The following is a 16,013-nucleotide window of genomic DNA, read 5'->3' on the forward strand; positions in this document are numbered from 1 at the left end:
TTCTGAAAAGCCTTTGACTGTTTCTGTATTATTTCAGTTCATTGACTGTAGAGCTAAAGACATTTCTAAAATAAATATTGTTAAGATCTGAAAATGGAAGTACATAGGCTTTTTATGCATCATTTTATGAAAACCCAATTTTTATGAATGTAAATGAAATAGGATAAAAGAATGTAAGTGAATTTGGTAAGCTGATTGTTAGTATAACTTTGTTTTCTATTAACACAGTTCTTTGAATGTTGATGATGCAGTTAAATTATTTCCTTTGTGTCTCTGTACTTTAGTTGGTTTTAGAATCTTTATACTTCTAAGAGTGAATTGTAGTATAAATAAAGTTCTTTAAAATGATTAGGATTAATCTTGTGTTTTGTGTCCTACTCCCAAGAAAATAAGTAATTTTCAAGTGTTAATAGTTTATCATCATCATTATCATTATCATAAGACATTTTGAAAAAATGCAGTAGTATTGATGTCTTTTTAAACCAATTGTATTCACAAGTTAGCCTTTAATTCATACGTAAGTCTTGGTGTCTATGAGTTTTAACCTCTCATTCCTAACATTAATGATACGTCAGACTGCATTCTGGGGTATATGAAAAGTAAAATATTTATCTGGGTTCAAATGTGATTTTCATATCAGTCTTGCTTTAAGAACATTTTAAAGTAATATATTTCCCTCAAAATGTTGGGTATAAAAAGCAATCAAAATGCTTCTAATGGTAACCAACTTAGGTGAGCTACAATGTGGAAATGATTGGTCCATAAGATCTGCAGTCTATTTCCATCAGGAATTGGACAGGTCATTCTTTTAGTATTACTGTGTTAAACAGAGATGTGGTACGCAGGCAGTGCAGAGTTGAGTCACGGGATAGAATATGATTTCTACTATTTTGAGCAAGAAATCAAGAATGTTATGGTTTAGCAGTTCCTTTCAGCAGGGAGGTATAAATTGATTATGATCATGGAGTTTTCATATTACAGTTACTTATTTTCTTTTCTTTTTTTTTTCTTTTTTTGGTCAGTCGTGGGTCTTGAACTCTGGGCTTGGGCACTGTTCCTGTGCTTTTCCACTCAAGGTGAGTGCTCTACCTCTTGAGCCACAATCCCACTTCTGGCTTACTAGTGGTTTATTAGAGATAAGAGTCCAAAGGAGGAGGCTACAATGCTTGATAAGAAATGTACTCACTATCTTGCCCATGTAATTATAACCCCTCTTTACAGTATTTTCACAATAAAAAAAAAAGAAAAAGAAAAAAAAAAGGAGTCTTGCGGCGAACGCCTTCTCGGCCAGCGAGGAAGAACGACCACCACACCAGGAGTCTTCTCAGATCACACTTTATTGGAGAGCCTTTTAGTTGAAGGGAGAGCTTGAGCGCAAGAGAGCGAGCAAGGAAATGCAGCCGCTTATATAGGGTTTGGAACACGGGTCGCTTCAGGATTGGATGAACCTTCTACCGTCACCAGGTGCCACGGGATTGGCTCAGGATTTACAATGGTGGCGCATGCGCAAAGCTAGGGACCCGCAGTCCCGCCAAGCACTGCCTAATGTGGAGTTGTTTACCTCTAAGCAGAAAGGACGTGGGCGCCATCTTGTAATGGCGTTTGTCCCGGCTCCCTGCAGTTCCCCCTTTTTGTTTTGGTAACAGGTAAGAGTAGAGGTCGGGCCTCTGTCTCAAAGAGAGGACCTTGCACTGGCCTTCGCCTGGGGGGCGCCTTCCCCAGTGACGACCAGGCCCGTCCGATGCCTTTTTTGCAGAGGTGGGATCTTGGGCATCAACCCACTTGCAGCCCAACGTGCTCTTCTTGGGCTTACGCCAGGAAGTGATTCCCATGTGCAGTGCGTTTGCCCAAGTGCAGTGCGTTTGCCTTACACCCTGTTCCAAGTTATCAGTCACATACCCGTCCCGGTGCAATGGGATCCCCAGATCCCTCGGGGTGCTAGGGCTATGCGAAATGATAAGGCTTAATGACCTCTCAGGGCCGACAGCCAAATTTGGGGTGAGGATCCACTCTCCAAGGCGGCTAATGCTTGCGAAATAACAACTTTGTCCCTACTGGCTTGGGCTCGAAGGCGACAGACCAACCATAGGCAGACCACGCATCCGCCCAAGCAGCAGGCTAAAAACATTCCAACTCCCACCCACTCCTTAAACCAGGAAACAGCGGAGGAAATCCAGGACTGGAGCCCCTCCACAAATCCGGGATCCATTCGCGTTGAATTAACAATCACAATGGCAATCCGCAGCTGCTCCAGCATCTCATCAAACTGGCCAGTCCAATTACCTAAAAGATAACTTGACAATTGTTGAGACAAATTTGCAGCTCGGGTAAAATTATCATATTGAATGCTTGTCACACATAGTTCCTCATACTTCCATTGACAGCCAAGCTGAGCAATTTGCCAAAGAGTATTTTCAAAAACTGGAAAGGCGGCCGCCAGCCGAGACCAGGTGCTCCCTTTTATAAAGTGACTCCGCCCCGCCGGCGGGTACGGCGGGGGAGGGGGGCCGACGGGTGAGGGCCAGCTCCTTTCATTATCAGCTGGATCGAGCTGCTCTCCCTCCTCCTCTAACATTTCTTCCTCTGAGTCACTCACAGGATCACTGCGTTCTTGGTCCTGCCCTTCCACATGTAGGGCTGAGAACCGGTTTGAAAATTCCTTCAAAGAAGGGTACAGGGGTCTCCTTGAGACCCCCTCTTTGTGGTCATCCCCACAACGCAGACAGGCACAGAGAACCACCAGAAAGACAAACCACAAAGGAAGCAGCAATGCAAACAACCAATAGTCCATAGTAAAAAACAGCATACCTAGGGATACTTACCGACGTCTCCTCTCCGTGTGTTGAGTTCTGGCTCCTGTTGGACCTCTTGCGCAGGTCCCGGGTTTCGGCACCACTTGCGGCGAACGCCTTCTCGGCCAGCGAGGAAGAACGACCACCACACCAGGAGTCTTCTCAGATCACACTTTATTGGAGAGCCTTTTAGTTGAAGGGAGAGCTTGACCGCAAGAGAGCGAGCAAGGAAATGCAGCCGCTTATATAGGGTTTGGAACACGGGTCGCTTCAGGATTGGATGAACCTTCTACCGTCACCAGGTGCCACGGGATTGGCTCAGGATTTACAATGGTGGCGCATGCGCAAAGCTAGGGACCCGCAGTCCCGCCAAGCACTGCCTAATGTGGAGTTGTTTACCTCTAAGCAGAAAGGACGTGGGCGCCATCTTGTAATGGCGTTTGTCCCGGCTCCCTGCAGAGTCTCATGTTCATTTCTGGGTGTGCTGGATTTGAACCATGATCCTCAGATCTCAGCCTCTTGAGCAGGTAGGATTTCAGACGTGAGCCACCAGCACCCACCTTAGTTACCTATTTCCTAACAAAGTTAAACTGAAATATTATTAGAGTGTGCACAACAAATTTGGGAAATTTTCTTAGAATTAGTAGTCTGAGTGCTGATATTTTAGTCATAAAATAGAATGAGGTTATTTGATATGGTGGGAATGGGCCTCAAGCTAACACTTACCATGTGTGCAATCTTGTACTAGTAATTCCAACTCAGAAGTCTTCAATATCATCATCTTAGAATTAAAAATAGAAGTAGTTCCACTTTATGGGATTATTGTGAGGACTAAATTAGATACCATAGGTAAAGTGCTTGGAAAAACAAGCAGTATTTAATACTTTCTACCTGTTATTTTATCATGTGATGAATTCTAATATTTTTACTATGATTTTTATATTGTGTCTATTTAGGATATGCAATGTACTGTATTAATATTCATTGCGTTGTTCACTTTTCTGTCATTATGAGAAAAACACCTGCAAAGAAAATATCTGAGGAGGAAATTATTATACTGATTCATGGTTTAAGAGCACAAAGTTTAAGAGCAGATATCCCCATTGTTTTTAATTATATTTTATTAAATAGTTGTACGAAGGAATTTCCATTCAGCAAATCAGTTTGTAAGTACAATGGATCTTTACATAACTTTCCCACACCCTTCCAAACCTCACCCCACTTTTTTTTTTTTTAGTTTCCTGCTATCTGCATTGAATATTATGCCTTAACTCTCTTCCTCCATAGCTCTCTTCATTCCTTCCCTTTGACTTCCCCTCACATCTTCCAAGTGATAGTTTTCTGGTATTCATTTTATAGGATTAAAAGTTCAATTTTATAAGAAATTACACCTTTTAACTTCTCTGCAAATAGCATGGTTTGGATAATACTGTTGTGTAAACTTGCATAAAGTTCTAGCTACCAAATACACAAAAGAAGTGGGTCCTTTGTGTGTCTGGCTCTGACGTAGTTTACTTAACATATTTTTAGATCTATCCATTTCTTCGCAAATGATGTAACAGTCTTCATAATGGATGGGTGCAATCCAATTGTGTATATGTGCCAAACATTCTCCAACCATTCCTCCCCAAAGGACATCTGGGTTGTTTCCATAACTTGGCTATGGTGAATAGTGCAACAGTGAACATATTTGTGAAAGTGATTTTACTGTAACCTTTTGGAAAAATTCATCACTATCTTTCTGGGAGCAATCGTCTAGCCAAGTTTACAGAATAAGCACATCACTCCCTTCATCTCTATCACAAAGTTTTGCAAGTCCTCAAAAACAAATTAACTCCTCCTAATGATCTCAATAAGGTAAAACCACACGGTGCCCATATTTTTTCAAAACATTTTTTCATAATTATTTAGTGAGAACCTGCTATGTACTTTACTAATGTGGGAATGAGGGAAATGACAATAAAGTAAGAAATATGTAATTTAATTACCTATTATCATATTTAAAATCTTTTTCAGCTCTAACTCATAGCCTCACTATTATTTTAATCTTTATTTGATTGCTTCATCTCTCCCCTAAATTATAACAGGTGATATAAATATAAAGGCAAAAAGTGTGGTTTGATTTTGACACTCATGTGTGAGGATGCACAATACGAGCAAATAAATGGATTGGAATTAATAATTATTATCCATTTTGTTAAAGTAAAGGTGGTTTCTCCAAACTGATTCTCGCAATACATATTCCATTCAATAAGAAACATGTGACAATTCCCTTTTTTTTGCTCCTCATTAACTTTTGTTTCCATTTTATTTTATATCGAAGGATGATTTCATAAATCTACTATAGATGCAATAGTAGATGTTAAAATATTTCTATCTGTATGCATTGATATATACATACACACATATACAGGACATAATGATAATTTATAACTTCTTAACTGTACAATTTACTAAATTATTAAAAACATAGATGACTTATGCCTGGAATCCTGGTTACTTGGGAAGCTGAGATCTGGTGATCATAGTTTGAAGCCATCCTGGGAAAGAGCCTCTTTTCTCCAAACAACCAACAGAAAATCAGAATTGGAACTGTGGCTCAAAGTAGTAGAGTGGTAGCCTTGAGAGAAAAAATTCAGGGACATTACCCAGGCTCTTAGTCCAAGAACTACAATCTACCTAAAAAAGTCTATTTAATTTATCCCTGGGTAATCGAGTATTTCCATCACCCAAATGTAGATCCATGCTCATTTACAAGGTAACACTGTTATGTCTGGAGTACCACATAACATTATCACTTAAGTAGAAAACATTGCAACATGGGTTCATTCTATCTCTCTCATGGATTTTTCTCCACTCAAATACTCAAATGTTACAATTATTCCAATTATTTAAAGCCATAGCTTTTTTCTTTAATACCCATAATATTAGAGTTTGAATTGAGTGTCTTGTTTCTCCTAAATGGGTGTTCGTATCATTTTGTCATGCTCCCAGACAAAAATTATCCTGATTAATTTTCAGATAGGATCTGGATTCTTACTTGTGTATGATCCTGGGCTCAGTCCACTTGGTGTTATTTTTCCTGGAATTTAGAATAACAGTTGCCTGGAATTGTGTACAGATTGTTCTGCCAGTCTGGACTTTAACCACTATCCTCACAACAGTACACTCCCATATAGTCAGGATTTTCATAAGCTTATAATAGCTGATTTTTAAAATATCTGTGCATTTCCTGCAGGTTCTTGAATACTGAATTAATTTGTGTTTTTTTTGTTGTTGTTTTCTTTCATTTGAAAGTATGTGTTGAGTTGCTCCTCTCTTTTTTTTTTGTTTCTTCCACTCATGTTCTTACCTAAAGTGCTGAGAAACCAATTGTGCTTTCTCAAGATAGTGAAGGTGAACATTACTTAGTCCAAAGCAATTTCAGTAATATTTAAACACCTTCATATCTATGAATGGTGTACATATGCTAAGTGCTGAGAAGAGTCTTTTTATTTTCACAGTTGTCTTTGGCATACACAGACAGATCATGAATTATATGAAGATAATAAAACTACAGATGTTTGCCTGGAGGAGAAAAACCTATTATTAATTGTTTGACAGTGGATTCTTTCTCATGAAAGAAATATGCTGCTTTATGCAAGATTTCACAAAATCATATTGATAGGAAGAACCTAAACAATCATCTAACACTACAGAGTTGAGGGAGATGAATTGACCTCCTGAATAATTTACTTTTGGGTCAAATAAAAGCATAATGAGTTGTAGTAAATAGGTGCTTAGCTGAATTTGTCAGTTTGTGAACTAGTACAGGTAAATAAAGTACAGCAAGGTAAGAAATAAAGAACTCTGTATTGAAATACATATTTGTGTGTATGTGTGTGTATGCACACTTGTCATGTACACACACGCACATGTGCATGTGCTCATGCATGCATTCATCATTCCTGCGGCTGATAGTGCCTGAGCACTATCCCTAGGATTCTGTGACCAAGGATAGTGCTCTACCACTTGAGCCACTGCTGCACTTCTGGTTTTTTGGAGATAATTGCATGTATTTTCATGATTGGAAAGGCTTTGAACAGTGGTCTTCAGATCTCAGCCTCTCAAGTAGCTAGCTAAGCTGATTCAGCCTCTTAGTAGCTAGTTAAACCTGTCCTGTATGCTTCACTGCTCTTCTATTCTTTCCCTGCGATAATCACAAGCCTAAGTCATATATGTGTCTAATTTCTTTAAAAATACTGTTACTGCTCTGCACCAGAAGTTCCCATCTGTACTCTTAACTACTGAGGAGGCTTGAGAACAGAACCCAGGCCAAATTTTAGTGGCCTTCCTTCTCAATCTATAACTGGGTGCATTGGATCATTTCCACCATCCTGTACTATCCTAGAGACTAAGATTAAAGGACTGCAGGATCCAGGCCAGCCAAGGTAGGAAGCTAGACAAGATGATGTGCAATTCTGATGCTATTGATGATGAGAAGGCTCAAAGGACAGATAAGGTGCATGTTCTTGTGGAAAGGAAACCCCTATATTAAAATTAACCACTGATATGGTGCCATCCTAGCAAGAACAATATCCCAAGTGGAAATCCCCACAATTTATCACAATCAAAATAAGCATATACATTTACATCCAAAAACTTTGTACAATCTGTTCTTTGCTCTAATATCATCTTTATCTCATTATCATATAATGTGACAGAATAGTTTCTTCATTAAACTTATGATATATTTAAAAGACCTAGAAAATTCTTTTTCACTAATTAAGTGCAAACGAATGGTATATTGCCTCATTTCTTAAATATTTGACTACCACTGAAAATTCATATAATGTTTATTATAGTAATATATTCTGATTTATTACTTTTCTTTGTAAAAGTTTTTAAATTTTTTCTTCTCTGATGAAATTTAAGTATTTAAATATTATCATCGAAGTATATTCTTTGAATACTTGGGGCAGTTTCCTACAACGTTTTTAACCAATATCTTCTAAGAATTTTTAATAGGTGTATTATTTGGTTTATTTTTAATTTCTATTTAATTTTATTGTAAAGGTAATGTACAGAGGGCTTACAGTTACTTAAGTAAGGTAATGAGTACAATTCTTATGGAAGGAACATTGATACCCCCTCATCGATTTTTGTTGTACACTCAAACAACTTCTGATGCTGTTGCTGTTGCTATTGATCAATGGGTACTTTTGCTTCTTTGTTCATGCGGTTTTTATTATAAAAATTTATATACAGAGGGTTTACAGTTACTTAAGTCAAGTAAGTGTGCACTTCATTTCATTTTCTAAATGTCAAATTTTGAAAATAATTACTTATTTTCTTTTGTTTCTTTAATGTAATTTTTTAAGAGTTGTAGGATTAGTTGATTTACTTTTGCGTGACTTTTACACATGTAAATTATTCAGACACATATATTTTGCTTTTAAAATATTTCATATGTGAATATTTAAAATTGTTTTCCTATTTTTATATGGTTGTTGAATTTAAATAAATCTATGTTCTTATAGTTATAAACACATTGTTCCAGGTAACAAATAGTTACTGTATTTTCAAGAAGCACATACTTTATTAAGAAAGGCTTCATTACCTGGTCACTCTTTTGTAAATATTTGTACTTGAATTAAAAATGTTTGAACTGGGCATGGTGATTTGTGGCTTCCATTTTCTAGCTATGGTAGGAACTGCAAAAAGGGTTTGTAATTCGGGAAAGCCTGAGAAACTAAGAGACCTTTTTATAAAAATATCCAGAGTAAAAGGATTAGCAATATATCCATCCATAGCAGGATATAGAGTGCCTGGATATAATATTCTAAATCTTGAGTTAAAACACCAGTAACATCAATCTTTTGTCAAAAGGATATATGTTTCACAATGTTTATTATTTAAAACTTGTTTGCAAAATTCTCATGTCTTCTATTTCTTAATTTTCAATTTACTTAATCCATCTGAATCCAAGTATATTGTGATTATTTTATTTCTACTAAACTTTTAAATAGTATAAGCAATATTATGATTTCATATATTAACCTACTTTTACTATTTGTGATAATTTCCTGTATTTAATATGATAATATCAATATTCCAAATGTGTGTATGTAGTGTGTATGTGTGTGTGTTTATGTGGTATTTTTGTGTATGTGCTTTCTGTGTACTTTGTAATGCTTGGGAGATCATACCATTGTTTCACATATGCTAGGCCAATGTTTTACCACTGAACAATATCGTATAGTTATAATGCACAAAGTTTTTTAATTATGACTTTTAAATTTTCATTGCTAGTATGTTTTTTCAAAATTATGTATAATAAAATGTGTACTATATTATATTCACGTTAGCAATTTTTAATGTTATTTTATTGTTATTTAGAATATTTCCACTGCCTTTCCTTTTCGATACTCTTGTGTTTGTTATTGATAAAGGTTTTACTTTGCTTATTTTCTCTCTTCATTGTATTTGCCTTCAGAGTTTACCTATTCTTTCTCTTATTTATTAGGAAATTAATTATCATATTCCTATTACAATTTCATTACATTATAAGAGGTCTAAAGAATGTTTTACTTTCTATTTTATTTTTCCCACCTTCTCTGATTCTCAGTACACACTATTATGTGTATTCAAAAGAACCTTGATTTAGGTCACTTTGAATATTTTCCTCCTTCTTTTCTCTGAAGTCTTTTTGATTTTTGAAACACAATACCAATGACATACAGATCCTATGTGGCCCATCATTCTTTCCCCTCTCACTCCCCTATGTCTTACAGCTCAAGTCTTTATCATTCAGATTTTTTAGGCTATAGTCTTATCTAAATCTGAATTCATTCCTAAATTAGTTTTAGTTGCTTGAAGCATTGCCTAAAGACATTTTTCTGTATATAATATCTGGGATCTTGTGTTTCACAAGCTACACAATATGAGTGACTATCAAACATCTAGATATCTCTGTAGAATATTGGTCCACCTGCTCAATAAACTCATATGTAAATTCAAAGAATACAGGTCAGTCAGAACAATCTTGTAAAATGGTGTAGCTTGAGCCCTCATATAAGATTTGAATCTTATTACCATGTTCAGTAGTGAAGACAACATATCTCTACTATAAGAACAGACACATAGAAAAGTGTAACAGATTTATTAGAAATAAATTCTTAGTTTTATGGTCAATAGATTTTGAAAAGGATGCCATGACTTTATGAAATAAAAATAGAATCTTAAATAGGTTTATTGGCACTATTGCCTCCATAGATTTAAAGAATGATTTTAGACTACTACATCAAACCTTATACAAAAATTTAAAATAAAAAGTGGTTATCAAACTAAATGTGAGATGTAAAAACCTATAAACATTCATGACATTAAATCAGTAAAGGTTTCTAAAAATTTGACACGGAAAGTATTAGTTGCTAAAGAAAAGCAATAATAAACTGGTTAATATCAACTGATAACCTTTCATAATTCTATGAAATAAGTGAAAACATATCCAACAGATAGAGGACACGTATTTTTCAATGCTACAATGTTAATACTACAATGGTCCTGAGTCTTAAGTACTTTTACACCTTCCAGCACTATATAAGTTTTTCCCTGCAGGATAGCTTTTAAAAAACATATGTAAGTTAATAGTAAATAGGAGGAGCACATGAATTAAGCTCCTCATTAGGATCTAAGAACAAATATAAAAAACTCACTAGTATGATCATCATATAAAAAATGACAAAAATATAGTAATGCATTTGTGGAGAAATTGATATACTCCACATATCAGAATGATTTGTATAATACTGCAATCATTTTAAGCAGCAAATTTTCGAGTCTTCAAAAGGTGAAAGAGAATTGGATGATCCAGCCATCACACTTCTATGTATGTATTAAAGAGAAGTAAAATCACTTGTTTGGACTGGGAATGTAGTTCATTGACAGTGCACTTGAATAGTATGTGTGAGACCCTGGAAATAATCCCCCAAAACAAACTTTCAAAAGACACACTATAGAGGATGTACTCTGCAAAAATTCCTGTAACTGAATTTTATATCTATTTTAATGTCTGTTCTAAAATTTACAATATTTCTATTTGAAGAAATGCAAGTTTGTGAAAATTAGGCTTGGAAAACCTGTGATTGTACAATTCACTTCCAAAGCACTAAAATGTATACAGTAAAAGGAGATAATACATTGCATATAAATTATATGAGAGCAAAAATAAAAACTATTGTTAAAAATACTTTACACAAATTGCAGAATATCTGAAAAGATATTTTCGGAGTTGGCTAAAAAAAACTACAGCTTTTAAAAAAAGATGATATTTCTGTTTATTTTTTGGTCTATTGTTTTGAGTTTATGCAGAGATAACTCAATCAAAAAGTGTATGTGATAAATGGAATATCTAGGAATTATGCATCACTTATGAGTAATTGATAACCTTTTCTGGAAGAAACTTTTAGCAAATGACAGAAGACCCAAATCTATGCATCTGCATTTTATGAAAGCCATATGTTACTTGTTCAATCCAATTGCTTTTCTCTACTTTGCTAGGAAGAAAAAGTATTCTCAGGTTAAGAGGCAATAGCAGTGAAAAGAAACAAAATAGACAATCATCTCGATTTATTTGTGAAAATATTAAATAAAACAATTCCACTCAATCGACTCCAAATTTGGTATCTATGAAGATGTTCCTGATTGCCAACATCCATTGAATTTTTGGAATTTTAATTTCTACCAACATATGAAAACTAGAACAAGAAAAAAATTACAGTCTTAGAGCAAACCAGCCTTGGAATAATTTTCTTAATTGTTGTGAAATTACAGAAGAATTGATACTGTTAAGAAAATGATCCTTTCCTATGGAAATCAGTTAAAAATGGTTATCACTTATTATAATTCCAATACCAAACAAGAGTAATTTTATATAATCATTAAAATATCATTTCTTACTATTGTAAAATAGAATAAAAGACCAGTCTCAATATATTATCATTATTCTTAATTTCTAATCATTATCTAAATATCTTAAACAATCTAAATATTCATGTCTTTAACATAGACGTAAATATTCTATACTTTCTTTTTTTTTGGGGGGGGGGTCCGGTCGTCGGGCCTGAACTCTGGGCCTGGGCGCTGTTCCTCAGCTCTTCAGCTCAAGACTAGTGCTCTACAACTTGTGCCACAGCACCAATTTGGGCTTTTTTCTTTTTGCTAATGTGGTGCTGAGGAATCAAACCCAGGGCCTCATGCATGCAAGGCAAGCTCTCTAGCACTGAGCCACTTTCCCAGCACCAAATATTCTATAATTTTTACTTAACATTTTCCAGGTGCATGTATTCATGTTTCTAAGAAATGTTCATAGCAGTTAAAAGATGTTTTGTGAAATTAATGTGCTATATTTTGTTGTTTTTGTTGTTAGTGTTTGTAATTGTTGGCATTGTCCCTCAGCCTTTTAGTGCTCAAAGCCAGCACTCTACAACTTGAAGCACAGAGCTAATTCCTGTTTTTAGTGGTTAATTGGAGAAAGAATCTAACAAGTACTTTTCTGTCTAGGCTAGTTTCAACAAAATTCTAAGATCTCATTACCCAGAATAGCTCGAATTATAGGCGTGAGTCACTGGCACTTGTTTTATGTGTTTTTAAATTTTTAATTATGTTTTATGATATTTGTTTCACTATATTGTATACTGTTCTACACATAAATTTAGATATATGTATATATTTCTGATGACAATGATCTCTAAAAATGTATGGTTTTCTTTTTTTTCTTTGATTGGAGCTTTAAAAAAAAAATTGGTAGAATACCGTACAGAGGAGTTACAATTACATGGGCAATATAATGAGTACATTTCTTATCAAGTATTGTTGCCTCCTCTTTGTTTCAACTTCTCATCCCTTCCCATACTCCTTCCACCTCCCTCCACCCAATCCCCCCCCCCCCACCATAGTTGTAAAGTTTGTTTTTCGAAACAACGACTTGTACATCTCATTGTTGCAATGGGTCCACCTGTATCCCTATTTATAAGATTTGTTTTTGCCCTTTCCCTCCAGAAATTTTACAAACATCAAATACAGTGAAAGCAGGGGGGAGGGACATTCAAATGAACAAAAAATCATCTTATGAATATGTTCTAAGCAATCTCAAGAAAGAAGAAAACATTTGAAGTCGAATCTTATCTCTTAAAACCTACCAGTTTTAAGAGATAAGACGAAGGACAAAATTTCTCTTAGAGACCAATATATCTTCAACATATTTGGTTCTAAGCATTCCGTCTAAGGCAAATTCAACAACTAGTGAAACTTGTGTTGGCTGTAACTATGTGTCTTTCTCCATGTGTTCATGTACACGTGGGTATAAGTATGTGTGCATTTGTGTGTATAGTAACATACATGTGTACACATATAAGGACTTATACACATATATGTATATATAAATAACTATGCATTTAAAATATATGTGCACACACTAATATATATATATATATATATGCACACACACACATATATCAGGTGTTCAGTGATTTAACCTACAGTTCCCAGCACATTGTCATTCTCACAAAGTGTACATGATAAACTGCTCTGAGGTTCTGTGGTATATAATGTGTATCACTTTGTACTCATTTCCCCCATTACCTTGTTTCTCATCCCTGTGAACAACTTCAGTCTATTTTCCATAGGACAGCTTTGTTTTCATTACATGTAGTTACTTACTGATAATAAAATAAAAAGGTTGTTTGTAAAAGAAAAAGAACTTTTAGGTCACAGGTTAAAAGTATCATATTCATCCCAATGTTTCCTATGAGATAAAATTTATAATTGTGGTAAAAGAGAAAAGGAATTCCTAGATCTGTTGTTTTGCCATTTAGAATGACAGAGAATAATATAACGTCACTGTTATAACTCTTAAAGAATGCAAGGGTAACTGATGGTCCCTATCATGTTCCTACAAAACCAGTGGAACCTGAAAGATAATAGTAGACTAGCAGAAATTCTAAGTAGCAGACATGCAACATGAAAGAGAAAGAGAGAAAATGAGAGTGAAAGAGAGAGAGAAAAATCATAATACTGAAAGTGCATAACAGATAAACAAGAGCTGTATGAGAATACTCATACTGCTATCCTTAGATTCTACATGTACGTTTGAATGTATTTGATGTATGATAACCCATCAACATAAAATATAAAGTAATTTTGATAAAACATAAAAATGACTCAGAACAAATTATAAATGCTAAAACAATCTTCACAGAAGTAAACTCTCAGAGATATTTCATGACTTTGAAAAGAATAAAGTAGCTTTGGTTAATAAAAATTTAGAAATATGACAATTCACAAAAATATAAAATGATATTCATATATTTCATTATATAACCCAAAGTAGAAAACAAATGTTGTTTAGATGATTTTTTAAAACACAGTATCTCAGGTGCTGGGAAGGTGGCATAGTGGTAGAGTGCTTGCTTTGAATGCATGAGGCCCTGGGTTTGATTACTCAGCACCACATAAGCAGAAAAAGATGGAAGTGATACTGTGCATCAAGTGGTATCGCTTGATAAAATTTTTAATCAATATTTTGTTTTAATTTTGTTCTTTGTAAATTCATGTGCATCTATAAAAAAATGCTGTGACAATCCCATTAACATCCTCAAAGTACCTCTTAATGATGACTTAAAACGTTGTATTATAGTACAAGAAAAAGAATGCTACAAATAAAGAAAACCAATAATTAAATATTAATGATTAATAAAGTAAAAAAAATTACCAGTGTTTCCAGGACTTGAAGTGTATTACATATTAGATTTTTACTATTTTCTCGTATTCCTGTACATTTAAAACTGGCTAAGTTTATGATGTTCAACAAGAGTTTTATAGGCGATGAGTAGGCGATGATTAGTATATATGGCTCATTTTATCGTTTGTACATGGCTTATATCATCATTTGTTCTTCGCTAACATAAAAAGTATGGAAGCCCTAAAGTTTTAACAGAAACTGTGTAATTAACAAAGTCTTAACTCTTCATTCTGCTTCTTTAGACAAAGACTTTGCAACTTCTCAGTAAAGTTTCTATAAACTCTGAAATGTATATATTTAGTAGTATATGTCTGCTAATATAAATCTTAAATAGTTTATGGAAAAGTATTTTCACCTGCCAGACTTCATTTTGGCATATATAAGCAAATTCTCAAAATTAAATGTTTAAGCAGTAAAACTTTAACAAATCTTTACACTTGCTGCAGTGTTCATTATGGCAGGTGCCTTGTATACAATAATTGAATTCCTCCTCCTACAATTTCTTGAACAACAAATATCTGGAATTATTTTGTTGTGGACAGGTTAATCTTGACTTTATTCTTAATTGTGTGCTTATGGAAGAAATACATGATTCTAAAATTTCACGACAATTCTTTTGAACTTACTTTTTCTTTAATTGTCTAGTTTAAGAAAATCAGTTGCACTTTAGAGATTAAAAAAAAAAACTGTTCTGTGCTCAATTTGGCAGGACATACACTAAAATTGGAACAATATAGACAACATTAGCATGGCAGCAGTGCAAGGATTACAAATGCAAATTACTGAAGCATTACATTTTTACAACAACAGCTGGAGGCGATGTGGCCAGAAGGGAACCCTACTGCATTATTTGTGGGAGGGTAAACTTGTCCAACCACTTTGAAAATTAGTGTGGAGGTTCCTCAAAAGAGTCCATATAGAGCTCTCCTATAACCTAGCAATCCCACTTTTGTGCATTCACCCAAATCACCACACGCAAGACCATATTAAAACTACCAGCACAACTATGTTTATTGCAGCATCATTTAACATAGCTAAGATATGGAACCAAACTCGATTCCCCTCAGTAGATTAATGGATCCAGAAAATGTGTGTGTTTGTGTGTGTGTGTGTGTGTGTGCATGCGTGTGTGTACATGAATTGTATGCCTACATCAGAAATAATGGCATCACCCAATTTGTTAGGAAATGGAAATACTTGGAAAAAATTATATTAAATGAAGTAAGCTAAGTCTCAAAGAACATATTTCCCATGGTATCCCTTATTTGCAATAATTAATATATGTCTGGGATAAGCAGAAAAGATCATAAGCTATGTGCATAGGACTAGATAAGATGATATTAAGATAAATGAACCCCAAGATAAGAACGTAAGTTGTTTTTTCTTTCTTGCTGTTGTTTCTAATGTATTTATAATGTACAATGTGATTTTTTTCCTTT

At 34.7% G+C, this 16,013-nt stretch overlaps 1 non-coding gene across 1 annotated transcript; it reads left to right on the forward strand.

The window, feature by feature from the left end:
• Positions 1-15,267: 15,267 nt before the first annotated feature.
• On the forward strand, positions 15,268-15,374 carry LOC122121536. The gene has a single exon (XR_006149963.1). It is a non-coding gene; the product is annotated as a U6 spliceosomal RNA (small nuclear RNA).
• The last annotated feature ends 639 nt before the right edge of the window (positions 15,375-16,013 follow it).

This window comes from Dipodomys spectabilis, unplaced genomic scaffold, assembly GCF_019054845.1.
Source record: "Dipodomys spectabilis isolate Male_0828 unplaced genomic scaffold, ASM1905484v1 ptg000189l, whole genome shotgun sequence".
Classification (NCBI taxonomy): domain Eukaryota; kingdom Metazoa; phylum Chordata; class Mammalia; order Rodentia; family Heteromyidae; genus Dipodomys; species Dipodomys spectabilis.